Genomic DNA, 10114 nt, shown 5'->3' on the forward strand with positions numbered 1-10114 from the left:
ACTTTGAGTATTCAAGTTAGAGTTAACTTGAAGTTGTCGCAACAATTAGAGGTTGGTTGCCACAACGGGATTAGAGGTAATCCTTATGTTTACAAAGAGTTTTCTAAATGCTGTTTTGGCTCAGTGATTTAGTGAAGTTTGTGGAAAATCCTACTGAGTAGTAGGTCGTAGTTTTTTCACCTTTTGAGCGGGGTGTTTTTCGCGTAAAAATACATGTGTTCTTTACTTTATGCATTTACTATTTCTGCAACAGTAGTATAAGAACATGTAAAAGAACCAGGTCCTTCTATAATTTGTGCATGCAAAAAATTGGACAACACACAAATCACCCCCTCCTCCCCCCACCTCTTGTGTGGTATTGATGTATAAAACATGAATTGGTATCATAGCGGGTTTTGGAGAGGCTTACACCTTAGGGGAAGATCAACATGAGTACACCACCTGGAAACTGGGAAGGGCAATCCACTGCTAGGCCACCACTCTTTAATAGCGAGTACTACCCTTGTTGGAAAAATAGAATGAGAGATCATATTATAGGAGAGGACTATGAGCTATGGGACATTGTCACCGATGGTCCACTGGCTACCTTGAATAAAAATGTTGAAGGAGTAGATGTGCGAAAGATAAGAGCTGATTGTACTGCTGAGGACTTGAGGATGTGGGAGAAGAATGCTAAAGCCAAGAAATGTCTTGTTTGTGGTCTTGGTCCAAACGAGTACAACAGAATCAAGGTTGTACCACTGCTAAGCAAATTTGGGACACATTGCAAGTGGCTCACGAAGGAACACCTCAGGTGAAGAGATCTAGAGGAACTCTACTGTAATCTCAATATGAGAGTTTTGCTATAAAGGAAGGAGAAACCAGTCAAGAAATGTACACAAGGTTTACCACACTAACAAATGAGCTAAAAACTCTTGGAAGGATTATTCCTGAAGAAGAAAGGGTCGAAAAGATATTGACTAGAGTTTTGCTTATCATTTGGAGAGTAAAATCACTACCATCCAGGAATCAATGAATATTTCCACTCTCCCACTGGATGAATTAATTGAAAATTTTACTGCCTATGAACTAAGGAGACAAACTATGAAGATGAATGTACCTAAGAAGGAAAGGAGTTTGGCTCTCAAAATCACTGAAGGTTCTGATCTGGAAGATGATGAAATGGCTACGATCACCAAAGACTTCAAAAATTACCTAAGGAGAGGAAAGGGTTCTTCAAGATGTGGAAGCTACAACAAATCAAAAGCTCCTGAGAAGCAAACCAATGATGGCTGCTACAAATGTAAAAAAAACTGATCACCATATTAAGAACTATCCTTTGAGGGAAATTGAATGGAAGAAGGAAAGAGCTGAACGAAGGAACAGGTTCAACCCAAGAAAAGCAATAATAAAGGATCAACAAAGTCTATGGTCGCTGCTTGGGGAGATAGCTCAGATAAAAGCTCGGATGATGATGATGATGAACGAGCACTTATGGCTATTGGAGAATCTGATGAAAAAGCGAGGTAAGTGTTTCTCATCTCAAAGACAAGATTAAATTTTTACCTAAGGAAAGGTTATCTGAGTTGCTCCTAGAGCTAATTGATGAATCTGAGGATGTAAATAATGAAAAGGAACAACTGTCAAAATAGTGTGTAGTTTTAAAAGCTAAGTGCAAAAACTTGGAACTTAGGGCTAGTGAAAATGTTGTATTGAAGAACCAGGTTCATGAACTTGATACAGCTGTCCTAGAACTTAGATCTGAAAATCTATAACTGAAATTAGGAACAGGTAAAAAGACAGACGATCACACACAACTCACTTTAGAAGAAAATGTAGGAAAAATAAAAGATGAGTTATACAAAAGAGATGAGCAAATAAGAAGCCTAAAAGAGGATTTAAGCAAATTCAAGCATGAGCTAGATAGAAATTGTAAATGGAACAGGTCCTCCGATGCACTTTCATGGCTACAAGAACACCATAGTAGCAACAGAAGAGGACTTGGCTTTGGGAACCCTGCACCTAAGTGGGATCCCAAAAGCATGTACATTACACTTACTGAGAACAAGATTTGCACACACTGTGGTAAAACAGGTCACTATAAAAGTGAATGCACTGCAAAAGAAAAGGCGAGTCAAAAGAACAAAGAATATGTTCAAGGGAAAAATAGGCTACCAAGTTGGGATAAAAAGAATTTGATTCACCATTTTACCTATAGAAAGGGACCCAAACTAGTTTGGGTTCTTAAGACTATCCCCTGATTTCCTTTTGCATGTACAAGTGAATGGGAGCAGCCAAATATGGTACATGGATAGTGGATGCTCGAAGCATATGACAAGAAGCAAGAACCAACTTCTTTCACTTGAGGACCTTAAAAGAGGTAATATCTCCTTCGGAATGGGAAGAAATGTGAGATTATTGGGGTTGGCAAGGTAGGTAAGACTGACTCTCACTCTATTGAGAATGTCTACTTGATATATGGACTGAAGCACAGATAAGTGTATCACAATTGTATGATAGAGGTAACATGGTCGCATTCACCTCTACAAAATGCTTTGTGATTAATCTTATAACTGACAAGATAGTTTTGCAGGGAAAAAGAGTGAACAATATATATATTGTGGATCTATCCACACTCTCAGATGATAAACTCACTTGTTTAAGTGTGTTGGATAATGATCCCTCCTTTGGCACAAAAGACTTAGACATGCCAGTCTAAGTCAACTCAACAAACTAGTCTCCAGGGACTTGGTGATGGGACTGCCTAACATTAAGTTCAAGGAAGATAAAGTTTGTAAGGCTTGTGCAAGGGGGAAGCAGGTAAGATCCTCTTTCAAAAGCAAGAAAATGGTAAGCACCACCAGAACGATGGAACTGGTCCATATAGATCTTTGTGGACCAATGAGAACATTGAGTAGATGTGGTAAGAGATATGTTATGGTGCTTGTTGATGATTACTTTAGGTTTACTTGGACACTGTTTCTAACATCTAAAGATGAAGCATTTGACATGTTCACTTCTTTTGTTAGAAAAACTCATAAACAACAAGGAAATCTTATAACTCATTTATTGGCCCAAGTTAAGTTTGTTTTGATGATTGATAAAGGAACTCAAGCATGAACCAGGTCCATACACAGTGTACACAGTTAGGGGCAGATTCGAGCAATGTGAAGGAGATAAGCTTAAGTTGTTATATCTGATATCACATGATCGAAAAGGTTACATAAGTGATAAGGAGAAGGACTCCTTAATTGAGGAGAACTTTATCCAAGATAAGGGAGGACTTAGAAGTTGAAGATAGCTAGAACTCTTCCACCAAGGAAGAGTATAGCTTTAGAAGTCCAGTTATTTCCTAACTCTATATATTTCAGGATGTTCTCATTTTATAGGGATGCACAAAAGCTGAAGATAAATGTGAGTTGAGAGCAAAATAGCAAGGCATTTTGCAAGTAATTCTTGTGTAATTCAAGTGTGCGAACCTGAAGCTACATGAAGCAGATAGAAGAACCAGTTCCAAGTGTTTGTCTTTTATTCTAGTTTCATTGTAGTGGGTGTTTTCAAATTGTGCCTTTCAGCTTTATCTGTCAGCAATTGTATTAGGTACTTTGACTATTCAAGTTAGAGTTAACTTGAAGTTGTCGCAACAGTTAGAGGCTGGTTGCCACAACAGGATTAGGTGATTCTTAGGTTTACGAAGAGTTTTGTAAATGATGTTTTGGCTCAGTGATTTAGTGAAGTGTTGGAGAAAATCCTACTGAGTAATTGGTCGTGTTTTTTCACCTTTAGAGCCGGGTGTTTTTCACGTAAATATACTTGTGTTCTTTACTTTCTGGCTTCACTATTTTCGCAACAGTAGTATAAGGAACACGTAGAAGAACCATACCCTTCTATAATTTGTGCACGCGAAAAACGGAACACCACACAAGTCATCCCCCTCCTCTTGTGTAGTATTGAAGTATAAAACACCATAGTGGTAGTTATTTTAATTTATAATTCGTAGGTTATGTTCAGCTAGTTTTCTTTTGTTTGACTTCGGCTTATAATGAAACTAATGAGGTTGGTTTTTATTTTATCTTCCTTTTGGCTATATATTCTTCTTTTTAATTAATTTTCAAGTTTCTTGAACCGAGGAATATCTATCGAAAACAGTCTATCTACCTTCTCATGGTAGGGGTAAGGTATGCGTACACACAATCCTCCCTAGACCCCACTTGTAGGATCCCACTGAATTTTTTTTGTTGTTGTTGTTGTAATTAATTTCCCAGTTTGTTCAACTAGTTTTCTTTTGTGGAAATATTGCAGTAAATAAATTTGTTATAAGTTGTCGTTTTAACTTGGGCTATGTATTTTTCTTTTTTCCTTCGGTAGTTTTTTCATGTTGATTATCTCCATTTCTACTATTATCATGATGTTCTATAAAAAGAAACTTTTCCGTTCGAATTACATGATAGATTGTCTAACACTGAAGTGTTTCAGCTTAATTCTATGCCATTTTTCAGTATTTGATGGAAAATAATCAGATTGGTAATACTCCTAATATAGTGTCTTGATGTATTTGATTTGAGCCACCTAATTTGCTAATAACTCGTGAAGCCATGACATAGGGCGGGCTGATGAAAGCGGGTCAAGTAGGATGTTCAGATGGTACACATGCTTTTGACATTTGATGTGGCTGTATAGGGTAAATACGTTATATTAAGTAATTGCATAAGAACATGACACGTGGAGCCGAAGGCAGAGGATAGCTAAAACCGAAGATAACTGTTCCGTTTGTTACCTAAAAGAGTGATGCTCATAAATATGCAATAAATACCCGCCACCCAGTAGCATTTAATGGAGAATATTCTACAGCATTTAGTATACTGTCCGTTATAAAGAATTTGTCATTCATGCCAGTCGTTACACATTTTTTAATAGCCCTCATAATTGACATCAAATAGGGGCATGATCCTAGGTCCTTGTTCCCTAGGTGCAACTATAAACAGTGAGTTCTGTTATCATTGTAAGGGGACGAATTTTCTGGAAAACTTATGCTATAATCTATTCAAGGCTCTATACAATTTTATCTTCTTACTTTTTGGTTTCATTATTGTTGTGCCCAGAAACCCCGCTCCCGAAAATATTATTTATGTTATTCCATCTTCATATCAAAGCTAAGTGTTACATATTTCTACAATTCTTTTATTATTTCAGGATCAAATTAATTCACTTGTCTAGCATATAAATTCAACTGTACTGTTTTACGCATTATTTTTTTCGGTAACAAACGAAACAGTTTTCTTTGGCTTCATCTATCCTCTACCTTCGGCTCCATGCGTCACGTTCTTATGCAATTACTTAATTAGCATATTTTACGCTATACAGATACCCCTGCTTTCTGGTGACATAACTTCGTGTCACCGAGAAGTTGGTAGAAACATTCTTTCTGGCGGGAATTTCACTGGCCCCCTCTATGAGACTTCTGACGGTTGATTAGACGCACATCTCTCCGTATTTAATGACCCCGAACATGCGTCATCCTACGATTCAGCATAACTTTTGCCAGTTATTGAGGTAATTATGGCCATTTGTTTAGCCGTCTAAACCTTTGCTTATACGCACCAACTTCCTTTATTATACTTCATAACACTCTGAATTTTCTAAGGCTTTCTTTACTCAACTTATCTTCCGACTTTAACCTTTCTTTAGCTTCCTTCTTTGAGAAAAAGAAAATCCTTCTTCTTATAAAAATGGCTTCCTCTTCAAGAAAACATAGTTCTTCAAAGAACAAAGGCAAAGCTGATGATGCCGCTCATCCTACGGTAAGTACCATTGTTCCAAAGAGCCTGGTTACCACTAAGGATTTCGAAGAGAAGTTTCCTTCTGCTAACCCTCGCACGTGGCCGTTGGCAGATACCCTTCTTCTATCTGTCCTTCCAGTATTTCTACTATGAAGTAAGGTTGTCGCTACCAAGATTTGGACATTATTTCTCCTAATCTAACAGAGCGAGTAACCCTACCAAGGAGGGTTATACAAATTTTTACAAGTATCTCTTTACTTTGGGAGCGTTTCCTTTAAGTGGAGAGCTTGACTCCGTTATTGCAGAGTTCTACTCCTGCTACCAGGTATGTTTGGCACTATTAAGTCCTTCTGTGTGGAGGATGATTGCTTGTCTTCGGCGTTTGTGCCAAGAGACGGGAGAGGAGCTATCCTTAGCTCATGTGATGAACCTCTATTCCTCCAAATCTTCTGATGGGGAATGATAAACTTCAGCAAACGCGGACACCATGCTCTATTATCTAGCATGGATGATGACAAAGACCGTGGGCGGATATAAAGGTTCGTTATAGTTGTCACCAATAATATCATTCCGGCAACAGCTTCATCTTTTCTGGAATCATGGAATTGCACTCGTAATCTCCCTGTTCAATATTTCTTTTATTAGAAATTTTTTCATATCCGTATTGATCTACCTTCTTTTGTATGTTTCAGCAACTCGATGGGTTCGACATATGGTTGAAGGCTTGGACCATTGAATCCAGAAAATCTTGGACGTCACTATGCCCGAAACCCGCACGTGAAAAGAACTGGCCCTTAAATACGGGTGGAAGGCCAAAAATCATAATAACTTAGACTCATCTCGTCTTTGTTTTTTGTGTGAGGAAATTAATTAACCCTTTCTCTTTTTGTCGAATTCAAGTCTACCCGCAGGTTGGGTTGTCGTCCCCGAGGAGGACGTTTTGGCTAATCCTGCTGATGCGGCGAGGTTGCTTTAGGAGGCGCTTATTCGAACAGGTGTCTCCGGGCCTGCTTCGGGTACAAGTGTTTCTTCACGGAGTCCACAGCCGGAGAACAAGCAACCAAAAAAAAGGCATTCCTCCGCGGTCGGCGAAAAGAATAAGAGGGCGAAGAACGCGCCCCCGAGTCATCTCCGGAAGTCGTGGCGATCTCCGCCTGGGCCGACCATAGACATCGTGATAATTGACGATGATGGAGAAGCTAGTCATGAGTAAGCTTCTCTACATAGCACACGACGATCCTTATCAACTCAACAGAATGCTCAACCTGTTGAGTTAGTTACACTAACCGAGGACGATGTCTCGGTGCTTTGGGGGAGTTCGAGATGATAGGAAATGCTAACTCTCGTTGCCCGATCCCAGTCGTTGCGCCCGGTACCGCGAGGCTGAGTACCAGGCCGCCCCTACCGTCTTCGGTTGATAAACAACCAGCAACCAGCACTGCAGTTGTCGTAGCTGCTTCAACGCCATCAGCTCCATCACCTTCTTCACCCATTCTTCCATCATCAACTGCTACATCATTTTCATCGGTCGCATATGTTCGAGAAGGGGATGTTCCCCTTCCCCAGTCCCCATTTCATGGGAAGTTGGGGCAAAATTATGCCGCCCCCTCAGAAGATCCGCAAAGGAAGGGGAGCATTATTCTCTCGGTCTCCACCAGGTGCATTCTGCTGTCTCGGTCGGTAGAACTGCTAACTATCTGAAGCCTTTGACTTCAAAAAAAGATTGGAAAAAGATAAAAGCTCTCTCGGGAGAGTGCTTGTTGAATAATGCCATGCACGCCGCAACGGTATATTCTTCTTTTCCTCTGTCATTTCTTCTATACTGCCTGTTACAAAGAATTTGTCATTCATGCCCGCCGTTACACATTCTTCAGTGGCCCTCATAATTGACATTAAAGAGGGGCATGATACTAGGACCTTGTTCCCTAGGTGCAGCTATAAATAGTGAGTTCTATTGTCATTGTGAGGGGACGAATTTTCTGGCAAACTTATCCTATAATCTATTCAAAGCTCTATACAATTTTATCTTCTTACTTTTTGGTTTCGTTATTGTTATGCCCGGAAGCCTCGCTCCAGAAAATACTATTTCTGCTATTTCATCTTCGTATCAAAGCTAAGTGTTACATATTTCTTCAATTCTTTATTATTTCAGGATCGAATTAATTCACTTGTCTAGAAACCACGTATAAATTTAACTGTACCGTTTTACGGTCGTGCAGGCCATGACCCAAAGCGGATAATACATGTCATGAGATTGGATCTTGACATAAGACTCTATAATCATGGAAATGATGCCTCTAAATTTGTTAAATTTATGTGAAATAATTTAGAAAAGATGAAGACTTTAGCTACATCCAGCGATATGGTTACAGTCGCATACACAACTAGCTCTTTACAGTTATGTTTCGACCTTTTTATCTTGAAAATGATTGATCTTCAGACACATTATATTACATAAGGTACAAATAATCAACTTCCTTAAAACTTCAGATTTTACTATATTCTTCCCTGTATTCGTTGTGAATGTTATAATTTTACTTTAAAAGATTTGAAAAAATATTCATGTGAGAAAAATTAGTATTACGTAGTAATTGATGTTTTTACATCAAACAAATGAATGCAACAAATATATTTTGGAAATAAATTGATGTGCATTCTCATATAATTTGCGACTCTTACAATTAATTCTTTATTATTTTGAGTAACAGTTTGTTTTTTGCGGAAATCACTTTCCCTAATCCAGATTCACGCCACCATTTAAGATGGAATCGCTCCCTATTAGGAGAGGAATAATATTGACAACAGTATTAAATTTATGAGTAAAAATCACTAATAACAATATATAATAGATATGAACTCATAACTTTAAAACTATAGTAGGTTCAATATCAAAAATTTTGAAGGTTGAACATATAAAACTTAAATTCTGGATTCGTTTCTCTTGACAGCCTCTTAAACTTGCAGTAAATTTCATTTAAAACGTGAACTTTAGTAGTATGTTCCAATGTCATAAAACACGAATTCCAGAATATTTATTTTTCACTATAAATATTTTTTTCGAAATTCGATGTTTAATAATTTGAAACCCAATATACCACCAACCGTCGAGAAAATAGGGGGAAAGAGAAGGAGTAAACATAGGCAAAATATGCGGGGAGTGACAGCTGTGGATGGCAGACAAATAGTAGACGCCGTTAAGGTTGGGACAATGGTTTTTAATATGTCGTCGTAGTCAGACATCATCGGACCTGCCCTTCTACCCCACAAGCCTTGCCATTTGGTGCTAATTTCAAGGCCATTGGATGACTCAACAAATTAACAGCATCTTTTTATTCCCCAAATTGTAAGCCATTTTCACAACGAACTTGTGTAAATAACGTGTATTTTCACAACTAAAAAATTTGTGGTAGTTCTTCTTTCTTAATTAGAGATTTAAAATTCGAGTTCTGAGTAATCTTATCTTAATATTATTATTGTTTTTTATTTGTTTTTTTTTAAGCTGAGGATTATTTAAAAAAATTTATTTGTCTTCACAAGGTAGCAGTGCCGGCTCTATTGCACAAGCCACTAAGGCAATTGCTTTAAGCCCCCAATTTTCGGGGGCCCCATTTATGAATAATGGTTACTAATTGAAGAACTCTTTCATATATATATATATATATATTCGCGCTGATTATTTTTAGTTTTAAGTATATAATTAGGTGGGTGACTATTGGGTTTAATTTTCTTTCTTTTTATTTAAAAAATTAATTGAATTAAATAAGAATTATATTTAAAGAAAGCCTCATATTAATATTTGGCTTTAGGTCAACAAAATAATAGTCGAATACGCCCCTGCAAGGTAGGAGTAAACTAAGGTGCTGAGTTTATTGTTTCTGTTGTTATTGAATTCGAGTTCTGAATATGAAGTTGCATTTAGTAAAGAATACTATTTTTTATTTACAAATCTGAATTAATTGAGCTGCAAAACATATATCGGACATCAAACGAGAAAACCCCCCAAAAAAACGTAAGTGCAATTTTCTCTGCAATCTACATGCACTGGTAAGACAGAAATTTATAGTATTAGATAAATTTAATTTTTAAATATTAGAATCCGTACTATGTTCGGATTAGGAAAGTTATTTAATAAACAATAAAAAGGGAAATAAGGACTAAGCTAATCCTAGAGCAGACAACTACACTACGAGACGCTATGGTTTACTATTCACTATATACTAGTAAGCCCGTTGGGTAAAATAGAAAACTTTTTTTTCAAAAAAAACCAAAAAAAATTTTAAACGTTTTTTTACCCAAACGTTTTAAGTGTTTTAGTTTCGTAATAAAATTTAACCTACTTTACTACTTGAAGATTA

Source organism: Nicotiana attenuata, unplaced genomic scaffold, assembly GCF_001879085.1.
Source record: "Nicotiana attenuata strain UT unplaced genomic scaffold, NIATTr2, whole genome shotgun sequence".
NCBI classification, from domain to species: domain Eukaryota; kingdom Viridiplantae; phylum Streptophyta; class Magnoliopsida; order Solanales; family Solanaceae; genus Nicotiana; species Nicotiana attenuata.